The 15,289-nt window shown below is 37.0% G+C and overlaps 1 pseudogene; it reads right to left on the minus strand.

The window, feature by feature from the left end:
* Positions 1-14,200: 14,200 nt before the first annotated feature.
* Positions 14,201-15,011, minus strand: LOC114623761 (annotated as a pseudogene).
* Between the last annotated feature and the right edge of the window lie 278 nt (positions 15,012-15,289).

Genomic DNA, 15,289 nt, shown 5'->3' on the forward strand with positions numbered 1-15,289 from the left:
AATAAGCAATATCTAAAACTTAGGAAGTAAAAGCATCCAGTTCTTTTCTTAATGCCTCAAAGAATATGATGCAAGGATGTATTTACCAGCTCCATACTGAAATTCCCTGTGTCTAATTTTTAATATGGTCAAGTATACCTGAGAAGAATATATAAGGAAAGGGTTCTCCTTTGACAGAATTGCCAGGTTTACCAAAAATAACCCAATAAACTAATGCATTAAGAAATTATTGTCCTTCCATCTAATTATTATGAATAAATTCCTTGCTATACTGCCTGATCCATAACAAGTTTTGACAATATTATTTACTCGATTCATTGCACAAATATTTATTTAGTGCCAATGGTATATGTGATAGGACCGACAAAAAAGGGCGTACAGTTTATTTGATTGGGTAAGAGGTATTCTAATCTTAGTGTAATTACTTGATTAATATTATTTACAAACACAGACAATCATTTTAAAGGAAACAATGATAACTTTGAATGGGAGACACAGTTAATTATTGCTTTGGTTCTATGACAGGCCTTGGTTTTGAACATCCAAGTACTTATATAAGTTGATTAGTCGTTGCCAGTTTTCTCAAATCTTTTTGAGTTTCACTTCAGCTTTTCTTTTTTTTTCTAAATTTAATTTAATTTTTTCTTATTCACTTTACATTCGGCTCACTGTCCCCCTCCCTTCACCCCTTCTCACAATACTTCTCCCATCCCACTCCCCTTCTCCTCTGAGCAGGTGTGGGTCTCCCTGGGTATCTTCACACCCTGACACTTCAAGTAGCTGCCAAATTAAGTGCTTCATCTCTCACTGAGGCCAGACCTGTAATCCCAGCTAGAAGAGCATATCCCATGTACAGACAACAACTTTTGGGATAACCCCTGCTACAATTGTTCAGGACCCACATGAAGGCCAAGCTGCACATCTGCTACATATGAACTGGGTGGAGGGGAGAATGGCTAGGTCCAGCCTATGTATGTTCTTTGGTTGCTGGTTCCAGATTCTCATTTCTTAAAGGCATTATTTTCATATACTACTAGTTTATTATTACGTGTTATACTGCCTGAGACATAATAGGTCTTGCCAATATTATTTAATGTATTCATTTTACAAATATTTATCTAGTGTCTATTGCATATAGAATAGAGTCAACAAAAGGGATGTATATTCTATTCAGTTGGGTAGAAGGTATTGATATCTTACTGTAATTTTACTTGATTCATATTATTTACAAACACAGACAATCACTTTAAAGGAAAGAATGCTGACTTTGAATGGGAGACAGAAGCAAGACCTCCCTGAGGAATTTATATCCCCATTTTGCTCTTTGAATCAATTTTCTCATCTGGAAATGAAAAGACTCTAATATAAAAGACATTTTAAAATGTCACTGGCAGATGGGGAATAGAACTCGAGTTTCTTGATTCCCAGCCTTCAGCTCTTTCAAGATTGGGCTAATTCTGTTGCTTTGTTGCCTATCTGTAAAAGAAGGAAGGCTGAAGACAGCAGATGATCTCTATGGTGACTTAGACTCCATGAATCTTTGAACTCACTGCTGTTTCAAAGCAAAGTTTGTAAGGAAACCCCCCGGAGAGGAATTTACTCATTCTATCCCAGTACATCTTTGGTCTGCACAGACATATGCCACCATATGGGATGCACTTAGAACTTCATTAGAAGAAGAATAATTAGTCTCCCATCGTACAGGAAAGAGAAGACACCCAGAGGATAAATACTTTAGGAACAGAAATAAAAGTCTTTTAAAATAAATCTTCCAAAAACAAATTGAAGAGCAATAAACTGGAGCTCATTTGAAGAAAATCAAATGAAATGAACCATTAATTCACCTGTAAAACTGTGCCGGCACATGTGTCCTGGGGAAAGGGAGTGCATTTAAGCTCATGTGGGGATGGGGGAATACAGTCCAACATATTAACAGAAGCACCCAGTGAGGATTTCTTGCTTATTGCAAGAAGGAAAATAACCACAGAGTTAAAGAAGTTAGAACACTGGAAATAAGATTCACTAAGAAGGTCTCTTGACTCCAAGAAACTTTAATTTTGCTGACATGTATGTAAAATTGATAGAGATTCAAGATATTTGGCTCAACTTCTAGAGAATTAAAGAACGTTAAGAATGAATTAGCCCTGCGGAAAAGCAAGAGAGAGGAAAAGGATGAGAGAAAGAGAGAGACAGAGACAGAGACAGAGACAGACAGAGACAGAGAGACAGAGACAGAGAGGGACAGGAAGAGAAGGAGACAGAGAGAGAGAGAGAGAGAGAGAGAGAGAGAGAGAGAGAGAGAGAGATCAAGCTCATCTTCCATTCAGCCAATTCCATTGCTTCTGTTTTGAATATAGATGCGCTGATCTAACTCTTTGTCACAGTCTCTGATTTTTTTACTTTCCCTCTACTCCACCCAAAAGACAGTTTATACTCAGAAACTGCTGAATAATAAATGTCATAAACTCACTTGATATCCAAATATCAAGTGATTGATAGAGTCTTCTCACAGTTAGAAAATTTTGATCTGGATTCCAAAGCTGAATCATCCTCCTCTGATGTCACATCCTGTTCCCTCGGGCTCACTCTTATGGACTTTGTATACTTTGAGTATAAAGTAGTTTCATCTTGTTTTCTCTTGAGCTTTTTCTTCTCTCTGTAACACAACTTCTCTCAGCTGCATTAGAATTAGCATCTATGATGCACCTCCCAGTTCTCTTTCATGTGCTGTACTTTGTTTCTCTCCACAGCATGCAATCACTGACAGAAATTATATCGGTAATTTTCTATGTCTCATTAAATTGTGAACTCACCAAGAGTGCTACCTAGATTTCTCTGTCTATAACTGTTAGAGACAGATTAAGAATTAGATAAATATTTTGAATGGTTCCTGAATCACTTCGGCAAATCCAATGGAAAGGTTCAGTATATAGTGTACAGATTCTAAGTTGCAGTGATAAAGTCTAAGAACTGATCTTTGTGGACTTTTTCTCCATTTTATAGAGAAAGTATAAGCAAATTGTGACCACAACTATACACACACACGCACACATCAGCACACATGCACGTACCTATGTTGTCCACAGGAAAGCTGAGAGTTAGTTAAGCTGATGACTAAGAAGCTTTTCTTGACAAAGTTATATTTGAAAAAATATAAAAGGATAAATAAAAATGGACTCTACCTAAGTAAGAGATCTATGTTAAAGGCAATGAGAAATGGAGATATTGTGAAGTCTATAAGGCCTAGTCTGGCTGGAACAAAAAAACAAAGGGAGGAATATGGCAGTAGCTGAGTCATGATAAATAAGACTCGATGATTACTAATTGCATTACCAGTAGTAATAAGACACCATTTATTTTGTTGATGCCATTAAAATTAGAGCAAGGTTCATGAGGGATGAGTTGCCTTTCTTTGGAATCTCTTTGGGAAAGTCTCAAAAGCTGGAAGTTGGTTGCATCACTCACACATCCATCAGGCATCACCTGCTGTCATCTGATTGCCTAGCAGGGACTCCACTTGTATGTGACTTCTCCATGGGATTGCATAGCTTCCATTACACAAGATGAGTTGGATACCGAAGTCACTACTCAAGAAAATAGGATGAATGTACTTCATAACGTTACAATGTATCTTTGTTTGATGTTACTGTATCAGATATGATAGTTACAAATTTGGCATGGGTTCAAGAACAGGATAGAAATGTTGCTTAATGTGGGAATATCAAAAGGAATAAGATGTTGTGGGAGTCATATTTGGAAATATACAGTGCCTAAAGAGGTTGATGCAGTGATGCAAATGCACTGGAAAAAGCAGACCTCCAGTTACATTTTATTCTCATACATAGTGGAGCTGCATTTTTCAAATGACTGCATTAGGTGCTGAGTAGAAATGATGCCAAAATCAGAAAGACATTAAACGGTGTGTGTTTTCCTTTCATATGGAGAATCTCAGTAAGTGAGTGAGTGTAAGTGTGTGTGTGTGTGTGTGTGTGTGTGTGAAAGAAACAAGGGGTATTATTGTGAAAGATGTGAAAGAAAGGCTACTGAGTACAAGGAAGTGTGAGAAAAGAATTTGAAAAGACTATTCAGGAAGAGGAAGAAGAAGGACAAATATCAAACGTTCTTCAATGTGCAAACTGTCATTTATATCATATATATACATATAAGGCACACAAAGCAGAAGTGGAGCATGAAAATGAGACAGAACACAAAAGAGCTAAAGGGAAAAACAGGATAATTGAGGTGAATATGAAATAATCTTATGATACATGTATATTAAAATGTTTTAATGAAACCTACCTAAGGAAATGATTTAAACATTAATTTTAAAGGACTTTAAAATTAGAATTATCTTTCAAATTTTCTATGTGTTTTTTAATGCACAATTTTTATTTTGAACTACTGTTGCTATTATTTTAAATTTATAAGTGAGAAAGCAATGTCTAAAGGTTAAGTAACTCAAGTTCATGTTCCCCTATATATTCTAGGAGTTCTGAAATGTTTGCTCTGCTGAAAGAATATATCTTAGAGTTCAGAAATCCCATTGCGGAAGGTAACATTTCTGAAGTCTGTGGGGCATTCTGTTGAAAATATCCAGTAGATCTCATTGAAGCAATAGACCTGGATAAAGAAATTAGGTGAGGCTGTGTTCATTGATTACAAATTCTAGGAAGAAAATGTATTTAAGAATTCATCTAGCATCTTAAATAGAAAGATCTGTGATTCCAAGAACATCACAATTTTGTGCCAAAATTAGTTTTAAATTATAGGGGCAGTGTACAACTTTTACAAGTCTCTTTTACTTTATAAGTTAAATATTTCACAAAATTAAAAAGAGATATTTTATAGGTATCTTATACCAGTTAAAAATAATGATGCATAGTATTTTGTGTTCAAATGAATTAAAAGAGAATGCTGGTTTTTTAATCTAATAGAGAAATGGTTCATTAGTTAAGATCACTGCCTGTTCTTCCAGGAGACCTTGGTTTGTTTAATAGATTCCACATAATAACTCCCATCTGTCTGTAACTCCAATTTCAGGGAATCAGGAATTGTGTGTGTGTGTGTGTGTGTGTGTGTGTAAAGATAACACCTATACCATGCACATAAAATCAAAATTACAACATATAAATTGCTTAAAGTAATTTTAAATGTCTGATTGGTTATTGGAATCAGATGCTTATGATCACCATGTAGATTTCAAGGACCAAATGCAGGTCACCCAAAAAAGCAATCAGTGCTCTTAACTGCCTAACCCAGTTCTCCTACAGTGTTTCCTTACCTGGATACTGATGGATTCTATGGTTCTCTAATGGTGCACTGGAATACTTACTCAATTATGGGGTCTATTTTTCTACGAAATACAAAGGGAACAAGCCAGAAGAAAACATTCAATAGCTTACTTCCAGGAAGAATATATTTAGTTTTTCAATTTGTATTCTAGTACTAGATTTAAGAATCTAAGCTTTTTTAAAAAACAAATTTTTACTTTAAGGAGTTCTCAGTTTCACTTACACAGAGACAGCTGCTCTGTCTTCCACAATAATGATGCTATAATGACTTAAGATTTTAAGTATAATGTCAGTATATTCATATGTCTTCTTTTGCCTCTTTATCTTATAACCTATTGCCATGCTCTGTATTGTCTTTTGTCCCAGAAACACTAACATATTTACTATTTGGTTTTTTTTCTATTCTTGATAAATTCATGCATGCATACAATGAAATGTAATCATATATGCCCCTTATTTTCCCCTCCTTTTTCCAGCCCCCAGACCCTCTTAAATTGATTAAATTTACTTTTAACTGAATATGTAATATATATAGGCAAATTGATGAGTCAATTTAATGTTGCTTGTATGTGTTTAGAGCTCCTTATTTGGGATTGGAAACCAAATATCAAGGACTTGCCTAGGAGAAGATGAATTCTTTCTCTCTGAGTCACAGTTAATTGTCTAGCCCTTCAATTTGTTGTAGGACATTGTAGGATTTTCAATATTCATATTAGTATGCCAGCTGCTATTGTCATTGTGCAAGTCTTGTTACGGAGAGTGTATTTTTTAGATTGCACATATACGCTGCACCCCATCATATATAGAAGATATCATCTCATAGCAGATATCCTGGCTCTCTGGTTCTTACAGTCTTCACACTCTCTTCTGCAATATAAGCAGTATGTTGTAGATATATCAATTGTGGTTGGGTAAACCGGTCAATTGTTCTCTACCCTGTGATCGTCTATGGATTTCTGTAATGGTTGTTGTCTGTGGCACAAGATACTTTCTTTGGTGAAGTGTAAAAACTACACTTCTCTATGGCAAACAGAATGTAATTAGAAATTATAGTGGTTTAAGAAAATGGCAATACAAGTTTTCCTCTAGAGTTAATGACCTTACCAGCCACATGTAGTTGGATAGGTTTACAACAGTTGGCCTTAAATCCAACCAAATGACCATGAGTTACCCCCAAGATACAACTTCCACTATTGAACCCTCGGGATATCTTGTCTGCCATTCTAGTCATTACTGTGGTTCATAGGCTTTATAGCTGTGAATGGCTATTGATTTTCCTTTGGCAGCTTGCATAGCACCTTATGATACTTTAAGAGCTACTCTTTAAGAAAGAAGCTTTCAGGTCAATTTTGGTTTAATGTCTCTAAGTCCTGTGTCTGAAGTGTGAGATGTCTCCAGCAATAGCTTTACCTTCATGTTCTGGGAGGCAACCAAGAGAAATGGCTAAAGGATATATTATTTTGAGAGTTTTATGTTTGGCACTATCTGACTTTTTGTAGAAAAATGATGTAGCTACTTACCCTAGAAAGTGACACTTTTGCTTATTTTGGTTTTTTATTATTACAGGTATAATTATAAATATGTATATGTTAAATATTTGTCATGTGAGTTTCATATGTTAATCATTTTCCTTGGGTTTTCCAATCAAGAATCCATAATGGTATTTCATGGCAGGTAGTACACTTCAGCTTTCTTTTTTTGTGAAAGGACAACCTTTCAAAGTCATGCACTCTCCAGTATGACCAAGTGTCACTGAGAGCTCTGAGTGGGTTAGAATCTCTGTCAAACTGCCGAGACTTTCTTCACTTTCAGTTCTTTTTCCTGTTTCATCCTTGGTCAAATTATGAAGTAAGTTCTTAGGTTAAGAAGGAATGAAACCAAAACTAAGTAAACTAGACCAAAGAATACACAATTCAGCTCTAGTTGAAGGAACACACTGACCATTGAGTTGATCAGGCAGAGTTCAGAAAAGAAATGATACAGTGAGAGTTGCATGTAGGATTCAGCTGGCAAAACTAGATGAATGATGTCAACTAAGAACCAGCACTGGAGTGGTAGCCCTGTCCTCACCACCTCCACACTGTATTGTGCTCCGTAGTTGATGGCTCCTGGCTAGGTTGCAAATGGATAAAGTCTCACCTAACCTTGAGGGACTTGCCCATAGGACTTTGACCATGTGCCAGTGAGTAATGGATCACACAAAATAGACTTGATTTTTGTTTGGTTTTTATTCTTCCTCTTTTTATTCCTGTCCATTTTTCTTTGGGGGGATGGTAGTGGAGAGGGCTTGGATATGAGAGGACTGGTAGATGAAATTCCCAAATAAGCAATAGAAAGAAGGGACTGCACTGAGTCTAATGCCCTCGAAGTACAATTAGCCTTTTACACTTTTGGATTACATGAGGCCCTGCAAAGCCTCTCATGACTCTTGTCTCTAGTGAAGAACTCACATCTCTTCAATTATCCAACTCCCACACCTAACATATAATCTGTCCCAAATTCTCAGTCTCTTACTTTAACCATATAAATAGAGCCTAACGATTCTATTTAGTGTTACCTGCATGTTGCTAGGGCTGACTACTCAGTATTGGCTAATTAGTCAGGGAGTTCTCTATATAAATATTTCTTTAGGACCTAAGCAATTTAATTAGAATTAGAATAAAAATAACTAACACAATGATATTCTAATTAAAGTCCTTTAAAAGAATTTTTGTAGTTTTTAGTATATTTGTACATTTATTTATTAATTCTGTGATTGCATATGTGCATGCATGTGTACATGTGTTTACACATGTGTGTGGGTGAGTTTGTGTCCCAGTGTACATGTGAAGCTCAAAACACATTAAAACATCTTAAGATCAAGACTGGTTTAATTGGTGAGTAATATATTATTTTAACAATATATCCAAAAAGTTTAATGTCTTTAATGAATTTAGTTCATAAACTCATAACTTTTATTTTTTCCTCTAATTTTTGTCTAATAAGTATCCCTAATCCACACACCTCTTCCTTTCTCTAGAAATACCTAGTTAGATGGAATAAGTGCTCTGCTGGCTGAGTATGCTAGGAACTAGAAATACACAAAAAATAGAATGTTATAAAGGCAAGGGCTCAGTACTCATTAATCAAGAAGTATCCAAAGGTTTAAATCTCATGTATCAAGGAATATGGATGGCTGTAATAAACAGAACGAGCTGCTCACTGACACCATAGAAAAGGAGGAGAAATAATATCTCTGCTGATGTACACACAGAGAGGTTCTTGGAATAATTGTAGTCAGAGTGGCTGGAGCACTTTATGACCCCTCTAAACACAAGGTAGAAGTTGTTATTTCACGATTGTATTTCTAGGATGATGGCTACTTAAAACAGGGTGACTCACCTTTGGAATATACCAGATAATTACTTGGCTTTCTCTACACGACTAAGGTATTAATTATAGAAGCTAATTAGTAGCCTGTTTGAAAAAGGTCTGATCATATAAGTTTTCATTTATGGGTGGGTGCCTGTGTGCTCTATATGCACACTGGAGAAAACCTTCAGGCAACTGTGATTATTACCATTATTTCATTTTTATTGTGTTTCCCATTCAAAGGAGACCACAGAAAGTCAACAATGTAGTTAATTTGCTTTAGCAAACTGGAAAATGCAAGATAATATTATTTCTTTATGAGTTAGAAACTACTGAAGAATATAACTACAGGTTCTAAAAGTTTAGTGTGGCTTCTAAATAGCAGGCCCGGTTTGCATATCTCAATGTGCCTATTTCCTGTGAAAACACCTAGCATATTAAACTGATAACACAATCAAAACTTTAGGCAGAAGGTGTAAAATTCTCGCGAACCAGAACTTTGTAATCTTTATCTAACATCTCTGTAGCTCAATTTAGAATTTGGGTTTATGTTTTTTCCTCTAGCATATAGATGGAAGAAAACAACCTAGTCTGAAAAGAAAGTAAACTCAGGAACTCTGTTGTTCCTTTCGCCTAAGTCAGAGACACCAGGCTTGCTACAATCTGAAATTCTTTGTATTGGTCAGCTTTACATTGTTGGACACAATGCATGTAAAACCCAACTTTAGACAAAGACAATGTATTTTGACTAATGAAAGATAGAGTTTCACCATGGCATATTTCAGTCCAATCCTGTAGGTATGCAGTGTGGCAGAGCATCTTGCTGTGTGTGGAGGGCAGAGAAAAGTTGGTCACCAAGTGACTAGTGAAAATAGAAATACAGAGAGGAAGAGAAAGAGATTAATCAAAAATATAGACTTTCAAGGATGTGCCCAAGTGACCTACTTCCTCTGAGTCCCCACTATCTCCAAAATTTCTGTCATTTTTCCATAGCTCAGTAAGCTGTGGACTGTCCAATGGACTAATTTCTGGAGATCTGATATACCAGGATCTAATTGCTTCCACAAGATCAAAATTCTCAACACAGATACACTGGGGACTATGCTTTTAACACATGGGCCTTTTGGGAAACGTTTCATAACTAAATCATGACAACTATTTTGTTATGACTGAATGTTACCATAATATAATATTTCTACTTGGACTGTTCACCACTATCTTTTCTTCTATACCAAATTATGAAATGGTCAAAATCAGCAAAATCAGTAAGTCATTACAACTTACCACAGTGGGAATAGAAAACCAAGAAATAAAGCACAGACATGCAAAACTCAGTAAGAATTAAGTTTGAGGTTGCATTTTGACATATTCCTAGAAGAATATTTTAGAGAGTAAGGAAATCACTTAAAGGTAGCATTATATATAAACATATAAGTCTACACCAATGTTTTCTCTGAAGGCAAAAATGTAAAAGGCTTGGCTCACCATTTAACACTCTTCAATATAGACCACAAACTGAAAGATGCATCTTGACATAATCAGGTTGGCAAACTAGGTTTCTAAACATGATCCACAACAAAAGCACAGCCTGAAAAAGATTGAAGTATGTCTGAGGATTTTAATTTTTGAGGTAGTAACACAAAATAAAGAGTTAAGGATGAGGAAAGGGGAAAGAAAGTATATTAGTTGTGTGATAAATAACCACGACAAAAATACCTTACAGAAGAGTGGTAGCGTGAATGACAAATGTCTTCCATAATCTCATTTACTTGAACAGTCAGTGATATTATCTGGGAGACTATAGAACTTCTAGTGGGTATCTTTTCTCTAGAGTAGGTAAATCACTAGATGTGAGATTTATAGTCTTCCCACTTTCAATTATATCTTCTCTCTCTCTCTCTCTCTCTCTCTCTCTCTCTCTCTCTCTCTCTCTCTCTCTCTCTCTGTGTGTGTGTGTGTGTGTGTGTGTGTGTGTATGTGTGTGTGTGCAGGGACAGGAGAAGATATGTTCTCTCAGCTGTTCTGCTTTGACCAATTGCTATCATTCCTCTCTGACATGATGGACTCACCTCTCCAGAACCATAAGACAAAGCAAACTCCTCCATCCATTATTTTTGGTTATTGTATTTATCACAGCAGCAAAATGTAATCAGTGCTGAAAGAAATGTTTTGTTTTGGCTTATTGGTACAGTGGGTTGGAGGTCATCATCAGAGTAAGGAAGATATGAGAACAGAGACAAGATAGGGCAGAATGTGCAGCAAGCTGTCAGACCACGTTTCATCTAACCATAGCAACCAAAGAGACAATACTAAGTAAGGCCAGGCTATAGAGCCTCAAAGCCATATGTTGAATTCTTATGGATATAAGAATTCAACATCTTCTAACAAGGGTCCACTTTCTAAAAGTTCCATAGCTTCTCCATTCAATACCACCAAATGTAAACTTAATATTCAAACTTACAGACCTATAGAGAACATTGCACATTCCTTCCAATTATGACATGAAGAATTTGAGTTTTGTTTCTGGATTTGATTACCATGTTTTCAAATCTGTAAGTACCTTTTTAGAAATAAAAGTCAGGGGATGAGGCTCTAGTCTTTTGCCTCAGGTCATCTTTTAAAAATAAACTCTTGAAGGCAACTAACTGCTTCACTGGGGCAAATTGTAACAGCATTGACATGTAAGAAAGCCAGGAAAAGGGGGGAAGACTCATGAGTGTTACAGAAGATATCACAAGGAAGTCAGTCAGGACTGCATAAGCCTCTTGAAATTCAGCTAGATCCATGGTGAGGAACTTAGGCCAGGCAACAGTGCATCTGAGAGAATGAGAGGCCATTTTGTTATCAGCATGATTATAGGCAAAACCACAGGATTCCTCCACTCATGAAGAACAAGTAGGTGAAAAACAAAAATCCCTGTCGGTTTGAGAACAAGAATAATAGTACATCTTCATCAAGACTCAAACATTCAGCAGAAATGATGTACCATCATTCAGCAGAAATTACAGTGGAAGTTAAGAAAATTCTAGGCACTTTCCTAAGAATCCAAAATGCCTCAGTCTCTACGAAACGCTTTCTCTCTTTAGTGCTTTGTCTCCAGAATGACAATGCACAGTTATGAGAAGGAAAGGCAGCTGCTTCAGCTGTTTCTCAGATGAGAAAAAATGAGAAGGGTACTGAAAGATGCAGTAACGGAATTGATGTATGCCTGGAGACAATAAAAAGAATGAACATGACCTCAAATTGGACTAACAGAAGAAACACAAATTGAAACGCTTTACCAAGAAATAAGCAAATTGTGAGAGACAGGAAAAAAAAAAGCTGTGTGGAGGTTTTGCGAAGGACCCAGTCCTCACTTGTGGGTGGCACTGCAGGAGCTCTATCCTCATATGTCTGTATTGTGACAGAATGAATGAGCCTGGATTTCTGAATAATTTATAACAGAAAACGAAAACTGCTGGAATCAGAATGAGCTATAATAACAGAGAAACCCATTCTTGTGCTATATAACTGAGGTTTCCTCCTTCCTTCCCTTTCCTCCATTTATCACTACAGAATAATCTGTCCTGTTCTATTAATACAGAAATATAAAACTCGGTTAATTCAGATAAATTCATAAATACATTTGTTTCTCAATTTTAGCTTCTTAAGTTAAATGTATTAGAGATGAATATTTACCTACTGTGAAAACTGCAAATATAGACATATTTGTTAGAATTTTTACTCATTTATAAAAATCTGTATTAATTTTGACAGTAGATGGAAATTGTTTATGAACATTCACTTGAAATAAACATTTTCTGATTAGTCTTTCTTCCAATCTAAGTGCATGCTGTGTAAATAAATGCATTATAAAAATATTAAAATCATTGCCAAGTAATTCTGAGATATTACTTATTTCAGACTGAATGAAAATCAAAGCCAAACAGCATTATATGGGACAGAAAACATCATTTCATATTGATTAAAGGCACAATTCTTAATGGAGTTAAGAGTCATAAATTATTTTGTAACAAAATATTGAATTCATCTAAATTAAGAAGAAGCTCTCTGAAAACTGGGATGTTACTTCAGTAGAATTTTCTCAGCTTTGGACAGACCGTGCAGCTCAAAACACAGTTATAGACATATTAAGTAATTTAAAGAGATGAAATATTTAAATAATATATATAGAAATAACCAAGCATTAATAAATATTAACAAACATAAGTAATGCCAAGAATTACTTCCTTTGAAAATAAATTGCGACCAGCTGCACTCTTAGAGGCTTCATCTCATGCAGTTAAGCTGCCTTTAAGCTTGTACCCCCTCAACACTCCATGCTGGGATTCTGTGAGGCTTGAATTGTAGCGGTCTTGAGCATGGTGTCACAACTGCTGAGAGTTCATATTTGCAGCTGCCCTGCGATATCCAGAAAATAATGTTCCCTGTGATCATCTACCACCTCTGACTCTTAAGCCCCACCTCTATCTTCCCTAATGATCCCTGAGCTTTGAGGGCAGGGGTGTGATATAGAAGTCCCATTTAGAGCTGAGAACTCTGCAGTTATGTACTCTAGGCATGTCAACCAGTCAATGGTCTCCGTGTCAATCACCATTGACTGCAAAAAAGAAGCTTATTTGATGTGGGATGAGAAGTGCACTTAACCTATGAGTCAAATCATGTCCTTAGTTGTTTCTTTTAAAGATTTATTTGTCTTATTTTTAATTATGCAACTGATGACAGATGCCTAGGGAGCGCCTAGACATTGTGCCCCCACTGGGCCTAAAGTTCCAGGTTGTGAGCTCCTGAACATAAGGGCTGTGAGCTGAGTTCAGGTCCTCTGCAAGAGTAGTATATGCTCTTAACTTCTGACATCGTCCAACCATGAAATTATTTCAATATGACACCCATTCAACAGAATAATAATAGCAAGCTCTCCCCACCAGGACTTACAGCCCATCTAGCCACAGTTTCTTGGTTCTGATATCAGTGACAGGTATGGGTTCCATCTTGTGGAGTGTGACATGAATCTAATCAGAAAGTGTTTGGTTGCTTCCCTAACCTTCCATGTTGGGGGACATATACTGCCCGGCCAGCTGTGATTGCTGTTCACAGCATTCAGTACTGAGTAAGACTGATGGATGTTTTACTTCTCTACTAGCAAGCACAGCACCTTCTAGAACAGTGAAGGTAGCCAGTGGTGCTGAAACATACAGGACAGTAACAGGTTGATCTCTCTGTGTTCTTTGCTTCAAGTATATAGTATCTTCATTAATACGATCATTCTGTGAAGTTCTGTGGGATAACCAGGAGTGCCAACAATAGTCTATAAGATTTAGAGGTCCCAACTGAACAACAGATCCAAAAGAAAACTCATTCTTTGTACATGCTATTTTAATGTATTAAACTCTGGTGTCTAAAAGTGACATTGTGCCCTCATTACAAAGTTGCTCCATTTAAGCATTTTATATATGTCTATGTTTTGTACATATTTTTATATGTGTATATTTTATTTTTTTGGAAGATAATTTTGTAATTATATTTATGTACAGAAAACTTAAGTGTACATTATTTTTTTAACCCAGTTTAGTGGCGAGTTCTTTAGCCTTTGCTTTTTCCAGCTTGGCAATTCGGGCCACAGACTTAGGACCCAGAACGTTGCCTCCCCAGTGGCGGCGGATCTCGTCATATCTGTCATTATAATTGGTCCTAATAGCTTCCACCAGCTTAGCCAGAGCACCCTTGTTTTCTGAGTTAACCTGTGTGAAGGCAACAGTGGTGGATGTCTTCCTGTGGACCAGGCGACAGAGCCTGGCCTTCCCCTTTATAATGCAGTAGGGCACACCCATCTTTCTGCACAGGGCAGGCAGGAAAACCACCAGCTCAATGGGATCTACATCATGGGCAATCACCACCAGCTGAGCCTTCTTGTTCTCCACCAAGGTGGTGACTGTATTGACTCCTGCTCGGAGGACAGGTGGTCTCTTAGTTGGGACGTCTCCTTTGCCAGCAGGTTTCTTCTCAGCACGGGCCAGTAGCCTTTGCTTCTTCTTTTGCTTTGTCTCTGGGCTGTACTTGTGGGCAAGCTTAAGCAGCTGAGTAGCTGTTTGCCTGTCCAGGGCCTGGGTGAACTGGTTAATGGCAGGCGGTACTTTGTGTCACTTATAGAGGATGGCTCTTTGCTGCTGCAGCATGATGTATCAGGGCCATTTAACGAAGTGTGTTAGATCTCTTTTGGGCGGGATGTCCTGCCCAATGCCGAAGTTCTTGGGCCTGCCTTTTCTCGAACAGAGGATTGACCACCTTTTTGACCTCCTGCTTCTTGACGACGGCGTGGGCGGAGGCCACCTTCTTCTCCTTGGCCTTCTTTCCTTTGGGCATCTTGCTCGGTTGGAGGAGAGAGAGCTATATATGTATATTTTATATGTATATGTTTTAGGAAGCTTATACAGCAGTGAATTCCCAATGACTCTTTCTTGAATGTTCGTTACCCAACCCAGTTCTTCCTCCTCTACCGTGTAGTCTCACCACAGCATGCTTTGGCACAACCTCATTCATTATTACTCTTTAAAACGATGAATTCTATTCCTTTACCTAGAAAGCACTCTACTCATGGTCTCTTAACAAGTTTGCTGACCTCCATGGACAATCAAAATGAAATATAT

The sequence above is a fragment of the Grammomys surdaster genome, unplaced genomic scaffold, assembly GCF_004785775.1.
Source record: "Grammomys surdaster isolate TR1022 unplaced genomic scaffold, NIH_TR_1.0 201, whole genome shotgun sequence".
Classification (NCBI taxonomy): Eukaryota; Metazoa; Chordata; class Mammalia; order Rodentia; family Muridae; genus Grammomys; species Grammomys surdaster.